This window comes from Acipenser ruthenus, chromosome 1 (assembly GCF_902713425.1).
Source record: "Acipenser ruthenus chromosome 1, fAciRut3.2 maternal haplotype, whole genome shotgun sequence".
NCBI lineage: Eukaryota > Metazoa > Chordata > Actinopteri > Acipenseriformes > Acipenseridae > Acipenser > Acipenser ruthenus.
In genome coordinates this window covers 48,098,105-48,114,421 of record NC_081189.1, presented here as the reverse complement: position 1 = coordinate 48,114,421, position 16,317 = coordinate 48,098,105, and the positions used below count along the sequence as shown (strand labels likewise).

The following is a 16,317-nucleotide window of genomic DNA, read 5'->3' as shown; positions in this document are numbered from 1 at the left end:
TTATTTAAAGCGAGTTAAACCTCTAAACTAAGGTGACCATATGGCTCTGTGTTTAGTGGGACAGAATGGGACAGTTCAGGCTTTTCAACTCACAACCCAGTGCATTCTGGTAAGCAGTCCTGCTTCTCTTAAGATAAGAATGGTACCTGAGACAGTTCAAACGAAACAGAATTCACTGGGTTGTGAGTTGAAAAGCCTGAACTGTCCCACTGAACACGGAGCCATGTGGTCACCTTACTCAAAACCCATTTGCACAAACACACAGTAATGGGGAGTGTCAGGTTTTGCGTATTGCTGGTGTTTCTTCGTACCCACGTGAGTGATACAGTCATGATGCCCACCATGTTTCACAGAGAAGTCTGTCCAGCAGCATTCACAGCAGACGTGAGATTGAGACACTCCACTTCTTTAAATGAATGACCATTCTGTGGTAAATTCCTCTCTATTTCTGACAAGCCAACCTTAATCTTTTAGATGGAGGAGAGTGACATTTTTTGTTTGATTTGTGATTCCTATTTTAATAACTGAGAAATAAGGCTGGGATTTTGTCACGGAAATCTGTATTAAAAATCACGGAGCAGTCACTAAATTTGTTCAGAATCATGGAGGAGGGGGAAATGGTGTGTGACGTCACTGGATGAAAATTCAACTTTTTTTTTTTTTTTTTTTTTTTAAATACAATATACAGTACCTACATAAACATAAAATTAGTGCCTATAGAAGTAGGAAAGGGAAAATGAATCTAAATATGTATTGATTTATTATGGTTTTCACAACATCAGGTTCAATATCCTGTAAATCAGTAAGCTTCAGAGCATATACAATAACAATGTTTTTACATAACATTTGGTGGGGTTTCTAAAGGACAGCAAACAAAAACTAGGTTTTACATACCTTTAAAAAATGTTTGAAGTTCAAAAAGACTGTACCTTTGTGTGGATCTGTTGCTTCTGCTGTGGTACAGTTTGCAGTTATTTTAGGTTTTGGTTTGTTTGCTTACATATTATTCTGATACAACATGTTGTACATTGGATGCCTTTCTGGAGCACTTTCTGAAGTACATTTTGTTTTTATGCAGAAAATGATTACAGCAAGAGCTGGGAATCTCGTTTCCATGTTTATTCCGGAACTGGTAAACGTCGCATTTCATTTCACTGACAATTTTGTAGTAAGCACAGTATTCATGCTGTGCTAGACAGTTGTCTTCAAACAGTAAAATGGCCTCAAACACTTTTTTCTCAGCTATGCTGAGATACTTCGCTTGATTTGGGTCAAAGACCCGACAGGCATTGCAAAATGCAGCTGCAGGTTGACGAAATCGGGCATTAAAGTTGCACCTGCATGTACGTTTACATCAATTGACAGTGCTGAAAAAACTGAAAGTGTGAACAGCTACATTGCAAAGTAAGGTAACCAAGCTAGTTCAACATCATTAGTAGGGTGGACAAAGTTTTTTTTTTTTTTTTTTCAACAAACAAAACCCCAAATAGGTTATTATCAATAGTTTTTACTTAACTTAAACATACCTGAAATAAAAAATAAAAATAAAAAAAGTTTTAAAAACATGTAAAAATGCTTTTTTAAGCACCAGATTCGACTACAGTTCCTGACATCTTTCTTTTGCACCAATTAAGTTTTGCACTCTACTCTACTAACTTTAGAACAAATTAAAAAAAAAAAAAGAAAGAAAGGTTTGTCACAAAAAAATTAAAACTTTTCATTGGAAAAATTAACTCCAAGCTAGATTGTGATTTGAAATTGAAAGATCTTTTATTCTTTATTATGCTAAAGCAGTGATACTCAGACCGCGGCTCGCGAGCCGCCAGTGGCTCTTTAACTTAGCACCTGCGGCTCTTCGGCAGATTCATTTTTTTTAAACTCTCATATGTGTCTTCAATCACAAACACAGTTTCTGATGAATCTATCCACCCCATTTGCATTGGTTATTGGGAAATGTAGTTTTATAAGTAGCTCAAAATGTAACCGATAGATTCTATTTCGAGCATATTGGGCTATTTATAAAACTACATTTCCCAGTAACTAATGCAAATTTCTGCACTATTTGCAATATTGACTAATTATGATTCTTCACTTTAAGTATTTCCTGAGGAGCTTCTGAGAGCTGTGAAGTGAAGGAATGTTGACTGTTAAAAAACGACGATATGAGGACGAATGTAGATGTTTTCGTGAGGAATGGGGAATGGAGTTTTTCTTTGTCGAGGCTGGCGGAGGTAAATGTGCCTGTTTATTATGTGATGCCACACTGGCTCAATTCAAAATATCGAACTTGGAGATTCATTACCGCACACTCACCCTACATTTGAACGTTCCCACAAGGTATTCAGCTTTTAGTCTCCATCCGCCACCTTGACTTACCCTACTGATGTCTGTGCCCAGAACCCTCATTGCACACTCTGCATTGCTGAAACACTACCTTGTTCTCTTGGGAGAGGATGAAGCTTGGGAATTGACGAACTGTCAGCCTCACCGGTTGTGCTGCGGTGCTTGGCCTGCCTCCCTGATCACCTGCACTGGGGTCTGCACTGTCAATCATGGTGAATCAGAGAAGTATAGTAAAGTCATATTCTTGAATTGCAAATAAAAGTAAAGCACAGTAAATGCATAGTATAAGCATGGGAGGAGGATGATAAAATGCAAAATTACTGCCCATGATCAACTTTATGATGAACTTTTATAAGGGTAACGTTATTTGCTTCTTAGTAAAACAAAATGCCAACATACTACAAATAAGCTACAAAAGGCAACCTTGTACCTAATATGTCTGTTGTACAAGCATTGCTACTAAAAATCAGGTTAAAAAATGTACCCTTACAAATTACAAATAAAAATACAAATCCGTGCAGACATAAAATGCCTGACAAAAAAAAGACTGACTTGATAGAAACGATCAATCTGACAGGTAATGTATATATAAAACACAGTAAATAAACCAACTTGCAAGGAAACCAGCAAACCTGATAACACATCCTAAATATATTACTGATGTAATATGTATAGGGCTTCTGATTTTCATTTTTAACCGATAAAAAAAACGATAAAACACCCCTGATACAAAAAAATTGAAATTGGTGTATATCTATTAAGACCGGAAAAACACTGGAAATGGTTACTCAATTCGTTGACTTGACCCCTTCCCTGGGAATTTTTTTATGAAATACCTCAAAAAAAAAAAAAAAAAAAGAAAATTTCTAGTGCTGTTGGGCAATGCCCCTCCTTCCTGATTTGTATCACACATTGATTTGTTCTGAATACTTTAAACCCACCCCAAATACTGAGTTGCAGCAAATTCCTACTTTTCTATTGGAGGATTGGAACACGCTTGTGAGATTTAAAACAAGATTAGAATTACTTGAAGCAGAGGGTTGTTCTTGCTCACAAGATTTAAAGCTATATTGCAGTCTGATTAGTATTTACATGCTCATGGCATTTAAAACAGAATTGCAAATTGTGGTGAAATGTAAAAAAATTCATAAAGACACAAAAACCCCAGAAGAATATTCCTGGGACCGTAAGGATTTCGTTGTGGAAGACAGCAAAGGAAAGAAGGTACAATTGAAGTGTGCAAACACTGTCGAGTTACTATGACTTACATATTGTGACAGAAAAAAAACCTAAGTAGCCGAAAACATTAATTTCATACAGTATATAAAAAGTGAAAGCCCCGAAAAAACCCATTTCCGTGCAACTCAGAAATGGCTAAAAATAAGCATAAAAAAATGAAATTAATAAAAACAGAAATTCTATATATGTAATGGCATATTGGTAGAGGATATGTGAGCAAGAACATAAATAAAAGAAAAATCATGAATCATCTTACCTTCAGTGTCTACTGCGAAAATAGGATCCAAAACCTCTTCATCCTCTAAATCAAGATCCTCGCCCCCACTGGAGTAATCACAATCACTCTCATTCTCCAAAACGAACTGGATTGCAGCCTGTGCATCTACCTTGTGAGATCACTTGCCAAATTACATTTTAATAAGTTTTACTTCACTCCTCACAAAATTAGCGCTCTCTGTTTTCTCTCCTAACTACAATCTCACACGGATTCAAAGTTCATTGAGCCTTCCCTTCTGTCCATGTGACCTGTTTTAAGCCTATCTGCACACACAGATCACATTTCAGTGCCATTTTAAACGATGCAATCAAATAACAAACCCGGTAGTGCTGTGAAAGGGAAGGGCACAAAATATTCGGGCTCGTCCTTGCAAGAGTTGAAGTTAGAAGTGTAAAAAGTTGTGAGGATGTTAACAGTGAAAAGAAAAATGACAGGTACGTTATTTAAACAGTTGTAGTAACACGTGGGGATGTATAACGCTATTTTTTTAGAACCCTGCAACTTACTCTTTTTAAGGTTTCCCTGTCACATATGAGGGAGGCAAGACAGGCCATCAGATCCTGCTCGACAGCCAGGAGAGACACATCCTCCAGTAGGGGATATTTTAACAGGCAAATGTCTTTCAGACATCAGCCAATTTAATTATCTTTTGGGAGGCATGTAGATCCTCCAGTGGCTATAATAAAAAAACAAAATAAAATTCTAGACATCAGAAATCAGAGTCTACCGACTCCTTCTATTATGGAGGATTCTTACATAATTGTACCAATTAGACCTGTTAAGGCTACTATTTTTTCTTGATTACCTTGCAAGAGCTGACAGAGCCAGTCCTGTATATGAGACCCACTGCATGTGCTTTTGATCCTATTTCTACTAAACTATTCAAATATGTTTTTTGTGTTAATACTCACATTAAAAGAATTATTAATGGATCACTTTCCTCCAGTATAGTTCCCCTAGCACTTAAGGTATCTTGCTCAAGTAAACTAACTTGGACCCCAAAGTCCTTAATAATTACAGTCCAATCTCCAATCTGCCATTTTTAGCTAGGATTCTAGAGAAAGTTGTTGCCAATCAATTACACTCATTCCTAGCTCTTAGTAGCGTATCAAAATTTCAATCTGGATTTCGTGCTGCACATGCACTGAGACAGACCTGGTTAGAAATGATCTGTATTAAATTATCTGTTGGTAAGCTCTGACTTGAACTTTCCATCAATTTTAATTCTCCTAGATCTAAGTGCTGATTTTGATGCAGTGGATCTCTCCATGTTATTGAAACATGTCTTGAAAGCTCAGTGGGATTGTCAGGAGGCGTCCTATCTTGGTTCCGATAGGTTTCAGTTCGTCTCTGTCGGGGAGGTGAAATCGGCATTGTCTCAAGTTGTCTGAGGTGTTCCACAGGGCTCTATTTTAGGTCCTTTTGTTATTTTCGTTATGTTACCTTTAGTGACATTATCCACAGACATGGAGTGAATTTCCATTTTTATGCTGATGATACTCGGCTAGATACTCAGTCAGGAAATACTTCTGCTGGGATGTTTTTCGCTGCTTGCCTTGCAGACATCAAGTGTTGGATGTCTCCGAGCTTCTTACTGTTGAATTCTGATAAAACAGAGGTTATGCTAGGGGCTCTCAGAACCAACTAAAATATGTCGGTTTACTGGGAATCATCTTCGACCCTGATCTATCGGTAGGATACTAAAGTATCCTTTCATCATTTGAGAAATATATCAAAATTTAGACCGATTTATTTCTGTATCTGATGCTGAAAGACTGCATAAGATGCATGCCTTTGTTTCATCTGGAATTGATTATTGTAATTAACTTTTCTGCCGCTAGACTTCTGACTAAAACCAGAAAAGTGAACATATTACTTTTTGCACTATTTGCACTGGCTCCCTTTGCAATTAAGAATTGATTTCAAGATTTTGCTTTTAACTTCTCAGGCTCTGAATGGATTAGCACCCAGTAACTTACAGGAATTATTGATCACGTATAGTCCTAACTGCACTCTTGGATCACAGTATGCAGAGCTGCTGGTTTTTTCTAGGGTGGATATAAATAATATGGGAGGAAGGGCCTTTTCTTGGAAATGGGACTCTGTGACAGGGATGGCTGAGGGGTGACATCAGGCCAGATGCAGGAAGAAAACAAACAAGTAAGTACTGCAGGGCAAAAGACGCTGTGGTGCCGTTTATTTTAAAAAATAACACAAATAAAAGGTTTAACAAAAAACACACTGCTCACAGAGGAAAATAAAAGTTTTAAATAAAACAAATCTCGAACACAAACAAACCATATAGGTCAGGCTGGGCAATCGTCTTCACTGTTCCTATAAATCGTTTGATTTTTAATTTTTAATTCTTACACTCCTGTCTCGCTCTCGTTCACTCCTCCGAACACCCCACCCAGATGCAGAGAGCTGCAGGTTTTTATGCAGGTGACCATCTCCCGATTATCAACAATTAATCACTTAATTCTGGAGATGGCCACCTTCTACACAAGGTTTTTAATTACTATTGGCAGAGGACGAGCTGCTGACCTCGCCACTGCCAGAACAGAAAATAAAAATAACAAAACTAACACACGGCCACGCTGTCATTTAAAAATACATAAGTACTTGACTTTCCATGCAGGCTGACTTTACATTTCCCTGATGATCTCGGGATTTAGTTACAGTTTGAACTGGTGTATGTCTGAAGGTTTCTACTTTATCTTATAATCTTGTCCTATGTTTATTTTATTTTAATAGTGCAGAGTTAAAGAGTAAGTAGTGGTTCTGAAAAATATAGCATTATATGTCCCCACGTGTTGCCACAACTGTTTAAATAGCATACCTGTATTTGTTCATTTCATTGTTAACATCCTGACAACTTTTTACACTGATAACTTTAAAGTCTGTTTCAAAGCTATTTTCAAAATGTCTGTTTTCAAAAAGAACAAATAAGTAACCTTTATTTAAAAATAAATAAACAAATATCTAAAGTATCGTGAGTGGTGTACCCCAGAAAACAGACTGGAAACTGTAAAAAAAAAAAATATTTTAATGAAGTAGATTATCTAAGAAAAAGCATATGCACTCCAGTTAAATCAGTGTGAAACAAACATTACTCACACACTTACACACTTACGAAACATATACCTGTTTTGTTTTGGGTTAAATAAAAACATTCATGGAGCACATTAAAGTGCTAGTGCTTCCTCCTTTGAATGAAATATTTACTTGGCAGAGTTTGCAAATTCTTTTTTCTCCTGCTTGATAAAGAAATTCCACACAATGCTTTGCTTGGATGCCATGTTAATGTAAGACTGAAATATTTACGTTTTATTTATCAGTTTGGATTTGGAAGACTGCAGCTTTTTAAGTTTCGTTTTGGACTATTGTGTTTGCCTGAGAGAGACCGGTGAACAATAAAGTTAGAAAAAACTGCATGTGACAAAAAGGGATTGTAACAGGGGGTGTGTGGGTTGTCACTGGAAAATACTGACACAAACACAGAGCACTGGTGTTGATACGCTCCTCTGGCGTGCAGATTTAATTTTCAACACAGGTGCTGACTCTAGGGTACCAACAATGGTAACCCTAGTGTCACATTTAATATAGAAACCAAAACAAAAAAAAGCTAAAAAAATAAAACTTTGACACACAAAATGTCACAAAACGTCCCGCTCCAGGAACCTACTACTCTACGTAATCCTCTGTATACTGTTTTGGGATCCACATCCCCTAAGCTGACCTACTACTGTTCTGTTGCTTCAGACGTCCTGGACTCCCAGCGACTCGGGCCATTCCGACGGTCCTCGCTGGGCAATCGCCTTCACAGGCCCCGTCTTGCAGTGAAAGGATTCCGTGGTAGTAGCTCTTGCAGAGCGGACGCTCCCCTTCCTTGATGTCAACAAACACACGCCGCCTGTTTGTGTGTCGGCATTGCAATCGCCCCGAGCTGTGGCGCAGCTGCTTTTTGAGCTCTGCGCAGCATCCCCGGGCACGCCCCCCAACCAATCCAGACTGATCAGCTTTGCGCAGGGTGCGCCTCCCGCTCAGCTGGTCGCTTAGCAACTCATCTCCGGCTGCGCGGCGCAGCTGATTTTTCCAAAGCACTCACACTTGAGCAGGAACCAGCGACCCGGCTCCCTGTCACTGGGATAAACAGGAAAAGCGAGAGATTGTTCTGGTTTGAGAAAATAAGGTTACACAAGTACTGAAAAAGGTTACACAAGTCTACAGATTTGAAGGGACTAAATGTATGTGTACTACTATATAGAATTTAAATATGTATCATCCACTTTAAATTTAAAAAAAAACAAACAAACAAACAAAAAACACATATATTAATCATTACCCGAAAAAGGTATTTCACGACGGGTAACCGGTTCCGTATTTTCTGCCTAATGCCAACGTCTTATTTATATATTTTTATATAAGTCTTACTTCATTAGAACGAACCCCCCTGGGACCTGGAGAAATGTTTGTTATATCAGGTTGTTCATTTAAATAGAGTTTGGCAATTTGCTGTATCAGAATAATAAAGAAATGCCCAAATTGAATTGAACGTCTTTATACAGTAGTTCTTTCAAGACAACGCCACATTGATCAACATTTACACTGTATATTTAAAGACAACAGTAAATAAATGGAAAAAAGTACACTTACATGCTGATTACAGTAATTAAGTGGCCTTTCTCTTGAAAAACATCCAGCGTAGATTGCTTCATATTTTTTGTACTTTTCTCAATGCACGCTGTTTAAGTCTTGTTACCTCCTCACGCCTTTTGCCATGGTTGCAGTTTGTGTGAAGATGGTAACGGCTGCACACGTCGCACGTGATTCACACTATAATAGGTTATCTATGAATCATCTTCCAATTAGCCATAATAACACAATCGCACTGGAGAAAGTTCAGTATCAGTCAGTACCGAGATCGTTTTATCCGGGTAGATTTTGTAAAAGTGATCATTCTAATAGGGCTAATTTCCATTGAAAAAAAAAGGAGGTTAGTTATAGTGAAGTTAGACTGTGTGTGTGTGTGTGTGTGTGTGTGTGTCTGTATGTCTATGTCTAATATATATATATATATATATATATATATATATATATATATATATATATATATATATATATATAAATAAAATATTATGGGTAAATTAAGTGCTGTGATTGGCTTAACAAGATCACATGACCGTGCGGTAAGAATTGCCTTACCGGACGGCTATGACATTATAGACCAACTTACTTACCTGATCTATTAATATTACTACACTTTAAATAGTAACAATCATCTAAACAGTGTTTCTGTAGGTAAAAATGTCAACATACAACTGAAACAGCATTTAAATCACCCAACAATCTGTTTTTTCATCTCTGTCACTAAGAATTACAGAAAAAATGGCAAATATACTGTGGTATTTATTTAGTCGGAGAACAGAACAAAGAAAACTCTGAGGTAAGCAGTAGCAGTAACACTTTATTCAAAAGCCATCTGAGAAATCACCATGCAAGTCTCACTCAGCATGTAATATATATGCAGGAGCGGCATCTACTTATTAAACTAAATATAGCCTTATAAAACTGACTAGTGAATATGCAATGTTTAAATTAGACACAACAGATACATCTCACCACTATCCTCCGATTTCAGAAACATATTTAAAACAAAATTAAAATCTCTCCTGCTTTCTTCTGACACAACCGTTGGGCTTTTAAACAAAGGTCGGGAATTCTATTGTGCTCGCTGCGGACGGGAAGGACTGCGCAAACTGACACGGAAGTCGTTTAGTCCACATATCATCTAATGCTGGTTTACAATCTAGGGAAATTATGCTGGTTACCAGCCATCGATGTGAAAACAGCTTCAGAAATTTTTGGTCAGCTTCTCTTGAAGACTGCAAAACCTGAATAGGATCATTTCTATACAAACGCACACACACAAAAAAAACACTCGGTAGCTCCTCCCTTGATGTCAAGTGCCAGGGCAGTGTTTGCCTGTTCCATGAATCCTCCCTCAGATGTGGGAAATCAGTCTGCTTTCAATTCCCAAATCCCATTTTATGTCAAATTTTACTATAAATGGGAATGTTCAATGTAATGTGTATGGCAAATAAAAAAGTAAAAAATATATGTATTCAGGGACTATTTTTTTTCAGTTGAAGGATACATAATACATTTCTATTTTTTTCCTTAAAAAAGCTAGTTTGTGTAATTTTATTAAAAAAAAAAAAAATCATTATAAACGAAATAATCCACTCCAGAGCGTGTGGTAAGAATTGTCTTACCACGGTGGGCCGTGGGGTTCCCATGATATATACCACACCTGGGGTGGTGATAAGGATGGAGGCGTCACCCGAGTGCCTTTAACCACCCCAGAAGTGGTATATATCATCGGAACCGCCCAGCCCGAAGTGGTTTATACCGCTTATAACCTGTCATTTGTGGGAAGAAAAATAATTAAAACACATTTAAATTAAGACAAAACCAGAAAGTTTTATTGTGTATACATCCGCAGTGTAATATAGTCCCAAATTTTACTGAATTTAATTAATTGTTCGCTTATTAAATATAAATTGCACATGTTCATTTATTATGAATTTCTGCATCGAAAGTGCCACCTCACTAGAAACTAGAGGACTGAGCACAAGCTGTGATGATGGACGGAGTTTCAAATGACACTAAGAAAGCAAGGAGAGCAGCTGCGATGGAGACTGAAGCCGGATCTTGAAGTGAGTGTGAACTCGTTATATGCAAGGCACACATATTCTAGTACGTTTTAATCCTTTTGGATTTCTAAATATGTTTTTGTTAGTTGTTGGACACCTTCGTGTCCCAGTCGTGGCAGATTAAGTTGACGATTGAACCAGATTTTACAGACCAATCCTACCGCGGTGTCAGGGGACAGTACCTCAGTTTCCTGCAGACACTTCAAATCCAGGCAGCTAATTCGGGGGGTGGTGTCTGGCCTTGTCTTTACCTGCTTTTCTAAGAGTTTTCCTGACTGACAGGAATACATTATTGCTGGTTTTAAACTCGCTGTCAGCAGAGATTGTTAAAACTGCTACTGTTAAAACATGTATTTAGTCCAGCTCAACGTTATAAAACTGGAGACTGAATACTGGTCCCCAGCTGAACTTCTTGCACTGGCATAAAATTCCCTTAATGTTGTTGAGATTTTTTGGACTTATTTCCATAAAATGAATGTCCGTATTTTTCTTTTAAGTACATTAACCAGCCCATGCTGTAGTCTCTGTTTTCTTCTATTTCATTGAGCTGTTCCTCATCTACTGTTATGTGTCTACTCTCGCTGGTGCACTTATTTATTTAATTTTTTTTCAGATGGACTGTTGTCTTCACTCAGAAAGTTGGTGTTATACCAGTTATCTGGAGTTTCATCCCCAAATATATTAAAGGAAATAGGTGAAATGCCACTCATTTTTGGCTGTGGTTTTGTAACTAATAACAAATAAAGTGGCAGTTTGTCATGTCAATAGAATGTAATGGTGCATAGTGATTTATTCAGTGTGAAGCGGCTCATTAGTATGCAAGCCGTGCTATACGCTATGTAGACGCACGGTCATGTGATGCTGTTTGACTAATCAGAGGTTGTTATTTTTACAAGCTGTGTTATAAATAATCAGAGGTTGCATTAACGCAAAATGTTGCGTCCTAGATGCAAAATAAATCCTTTGGACGGAAAAATATTTTCTCTTGTGTTCACTGGATGCACAGAATGGAAAGGGACGCAGACATGCATATTCGTGGTAATCTATTACACTGCAGCAATGACCTTAAAATACTTGCTTGTTTTTTAAAAAAAAACTGTTCTGCAATATAACAGCACTGATTAAGGTACACTCCAGTCCTATAGGTGGCAGCAATAAGCCTCATATTTGGCTTTGCCAGCAATGTTAAAGATATTTACTTTTATGCCCTGTCCACACTACATAACCGATCTAGAGAACCGTACTCAAAAACGTTTTAATTAATCCAGTTCAAACTTTAGCGTCCACACTGAAGTACTGTTTCATGTTTAGTCGGGGGTAATGCGTACACACACTGCTATTAGAATAGTTTGGTTACAGTTCGTAGCAGCGCAATGAACATTGGAAATTAATACAATGCTATCCCACCATGCACTGTATTTTATTTTCAAATAATGTGTTATGCCCCATATTAACAGACGTCCATATTGCTAAGAAATAAAACAAGTATTTTGGAAAAAGTAAATGCAAGTTTTAAGTTTTTGGGTTTTATTTTTAATCAGGTGACAAATTTAGCTGATTCTGTTTCATAATTAAACTTAGAAAAAGCTATTAATTGCAAAACAATCTTTGCTTTTACTTTCATATCTTGCCTAACCCTAATTCTGGTCCCTTTAAATTTATTTCAAACAGAGCTGACAAATTACGTGAATTGTTCCTACTCCTAATTTTAACTTGCAGTTCATTTTTGCAGTCTCCTAATTTAACGTTGTTCTTTTGTTATTTTCCGCACTAGTTTAACAGGGATGCCCTTAAAGATTTTTTTAAGCATAAAAATGAATACATAGTGCAGAGTGAACACTGACAGCAAGTCAGTTGTCAGTCGGAAGTTTTTTTGCTAAGCAGTCAGCATCTTCAGGGGAGTCTCATGAAGATAGCTCACCTGCATCTCAGCCATCTACTTCTGACTATGAGTACTACAGTGACCGAAGCAGTTGCAAGCTGTAGTAATGCATAAAAACACAAACAAAAAATATGTTCTTATAATTCTGAATGGGAGATGAAGTATCCGTGGCTTGTTTATCGAGACGGCAAGATGTACTGTGTGAAAGAGCTGCTGAGCAAAAAAACATAAAAACATATACACACGGTGTGATAGGGTACACCTCGTCCCTGTATTATTATTTGTATTTGACGGTGGGAAAGCCGTGTTTTTTTATTGTTCGTTTTGTTTATTAATTTAAAAAACCTGTGTGAATGTGGCTGGAGCCTCAATAAGGTAATTGTTTTATTGATAATTAATTAAGGCTCCAGCCACAGCTTAAAAGAATGAGCTCCAGGGTAATGGGGGGAGATTTTCCTTTGAGTTAGAGACGGGAGGACGGTTTAGAGCGAAATCATACATCCGAAGCAACTGCTACCGCTGTACCACTCGGTATTTGTTTCTTTATGTATTTTTGGCCATCGAGCCCTTTTGTTTGTTATAGAGTGTTTTGTTTATTGTTTGATTTATTATTAAAACCCGAGCGCAAACGCGTCTCGTTTCCCCTACCTACCTTTGCCTTTGTTTTTGTATTGCTTCTTCCTGGTCCGGGACGTCAGTACTGCAGCCGCTCTGTCACATATGGTGTCCTGCGTGGGATAAACGCCTCCAGGAGCCGGACCAGGAATACAAAGGGCGTTTTTTTTATTTTTTCGAAAATAGTTTTTGTGGAAAAGTAAATAAATAAAAAAAAAAAAATGGAAGGCTGGAACTGGAGAGACGGCTGCAGTGAGCTGGAGGATCTCCTCGGCAGGTTGGAGGACCAAGGTTGGTGCCTTGCCTGCGGGGTGTATGGGCACACGGTGGCTGTCTGCCCCTTCCAGGAAGAGGAGGAGGAACCAGCCCAAAGGAGGAAGGTGAGGAGAAGGAGGCAGAGAGGGGGAAAAGTGAGGAGGAAGCAGAGGGAGCCAAGGTGGTGCACCATGTGCATTGCTTATGGGCATGAGGACGAGGACTGCCCAGAGCAGGAGCCAGGGGAGGAGGAGCCCGAACGTCCTGCGCCTGAGTGGGAGGAGCCCGAACGTCCTGCGCCTGAGTGGGAGGAGCCCAAACGTCCTGCGCCTGAGTGGGAGGAGCCCGAACGTCCTGCGCCTGAGTGGGAGGAGCCCGAACGTCCTGCGCCTGAGTGGGAGGAGCCCGAGCGTCCTGCGCCTGAGTGGGAGGAGCCCGAGCGTCCTGCGCCTGAGTGGGAGGAGTCGGTGCGTCCACGGCCCGAGAGGGAGGAGTCGGTGCGTCCACGGCCCGAGAGGGAGGAGTCGGTGCGTCCTGCGCCTGAGTGGGAGGAGCCCGAACGTCCTGCGCCTGAGTGGGAGGAGCCCGAACGTCCTGCGCCTGAGTGGGAGGAGCCCGAACGTCCTGCGCCTGAGTGGGAGGAGCCCGAGCGTCCTGCGCCTGAGTGGGAGGAGCCCGAGCGTCCTGCGCCTGAGTGGGAGGAGTCGGTGCGTCCACGGCCCGAGAGGGAGGAGTCGGTGCGTCCACGGCCCGAGAGGGAGGAGTCGGTGCGTCCACGGCCCGAGAGGGAGGAGTCGGTGCGTCCACGGCCCGAGAGGGAGGAGTCGGTGCGTCCACGGCCCGAGAGGGAGGAGTCGGTGCGTCCACGGCCCGAGAGGGAGGAGTCGGTGCGTCCACGGCCCGAGAGGGAGGAGTCGGTGCGTCCACGGCCCGAGAGGGAGGAGTCGGTGCGTCCACGGCCCGAGAGGGAGGAGTCGGTGCGTCCACGGCCCGAGAGGGAGGAGCCGGTGCGTCCTGTGTCCGGAGGGGAGGAGCTGAAGGCCCAAACCCCTATTTTTTTTTGGGAGGGACGAGGGCGTGAAGCTCAGGCTCCACAGCAGCCGCTGTTTTTGCTGCTGAAGGGAGCCCAGCGGAGACGCCCGCCACCAGCCCTAACCCCGCTGTCGGAGGAGCCGGCAGCGCCAACAGCTCTATCCCCGCTGGCGAAGGAGCCAGCAGTGCCAACAGCTCTAACCCCGCTGGCGAAGGAGCCAGCAGTGCCACCGGAGGGAGATGAGCTGCTGTTCCCGCCGCCACCACCCGAGGGAGAGGAGCAGGAGCTGCCTCTGCCTCCACCGCCACCACCCGAGGGAGAGGAGCAGGAGCTGCCTCTGCCTCCACCGCCACCACCCGAGGGAGAGGAGCAGGAGCTGCCTCTGCCTCCACCGCCACCACCCGAGGGAGAGGAGCAGGAGCTGCCTCTGCCTCCACCGCCACCACCCGAGGGAGAGGAGCAGGAGCTGCCTCTGCCTCCACCGCCACCACCCGAGGGAGAGGAGCAGGAGCTGCCTCTGCCTCCACTACCCGAGGGAGAGGAGCAGGAGCTGCCTCTGCCTCCACCACCACCACCCGAGGGAGAGGAGCAGGAGCTGCCTCTGCCTCCCGAGGGTCCGCTGCTGCTGCCGTCGCCTCCCGAGGGTCCCCTGCTGCTGCCGTCGCCTGGGGTCGCCAGGGATCCTGCTTCGCCTGGGGTCGCCAGGGATCCTGCTTCGCCTGGGGTCGTTGAGGGTCCTGCTTCGCCTGGGGTTGCTATACTGTGGCCGGAGCCCCACGGAGGGGAGCTGCCGGCCATGAAGAAGGGGGGGGAGGTCAGGAGACCAGTTCCCCTCGCAGCAGTTTCGCTGCCGGAGATCGTGTGGTCGGAGCCCCACGGAGGGGAAATGCCGGCCATGAAGAAGGGGGGGGAGGTCAGGAGACCAGCTTCCCCAGCCGCACGTTTGCGGCAGGATAGTGTGTGGCGGGAGCCCTGGAAGAGGGAGCTGCCGGCCACGAAGAGTTGGGGGGTGCCGGACCTCCCACCATGGCCACCCCCATGGACACTGTGCTTCCCCCTCTTCCGGGACGTTGAGACTGAGGGGGGAGGTGGCCATTGAGGCCATGTGTGCTACGCACAAGGGGGGGCGTGTGTGATAGGGTACACCTCGTCCCTGTATTATTATTTGTATTTGACGGTGGGAAAGCCGTGTTTTTTTTATTGTTCGTTTTGTTTATTAATTTAAAAAACCTGTGTGAATGTGGCTGGAGCCTCAATAAGGTAATTGTTTTATTGATAATTAATTAAGGCTCCAGCCACAGCTTAAAAGAACGAGCTCCAGGGTAATGGGGGGAGATTTTCCTTTGAGTTAGAGACGGGAGGACGGTTTAGAGCGAGATCATACATCCGAAGCAACTGCTACCGCTGTACCACTCGGTATTTGTTTCTTTATGTATTTTTGGCCATCGAGCCCTTTTGTTTGTTATAGAGTGTTTTGTTTATTGTTTGATTTATTATTAAAACCCGAGCGCAAACGCGTCTCGTTTCCCCTACCTACCTTTGCCTTTGTTTTTGTATTGCTTCTTCCTGGTCCGGGACGTCAGTACTGCAACCGCTCTGTCACACACGGATATTCAGTTTTTCAAGAATCTTCGCTTAAAAGACACGGCGATGTTGTTGCTGTTATTGGAATGCAGAAGAAAGTGTGTCTGTGTTTATATGTATATCTATACACACAGACATTTTTTAAACTACTACATGCCATAAAGTTTAAACGTTCATAAAAATGTACCAGAATGCACATCCCTGGAGTTTCTTAGCTTCTGTGTTAAAATGTATATTTGATGGATGTGATGCAAAATTTTGGGCATGTGCGTTTCAGGAACAAATGAACAGAAAAGCTAGCGCGACCTCTGATATATGTCTGTATATATACAGTTGTAGTCAAAAGTTTACATACCCCAATGGAAATTTATAA

At 41.7% G+C, this 16,317-nt stretch overlaps 1 protein-coding gene across 1 annotated transcript in view; it reads left to right on the top strand.

The window, feature by feature from the left end:
* The window catches only part of LOC117421124 (E3 ubiquitin-protein ligase RNF38), a 182,296-nt gene that overhangs the window by 35,629 nt on the left and 130,350 nt on the right, over positions 1-16,317 (top strand). The window lies entirely within an intron of this gene.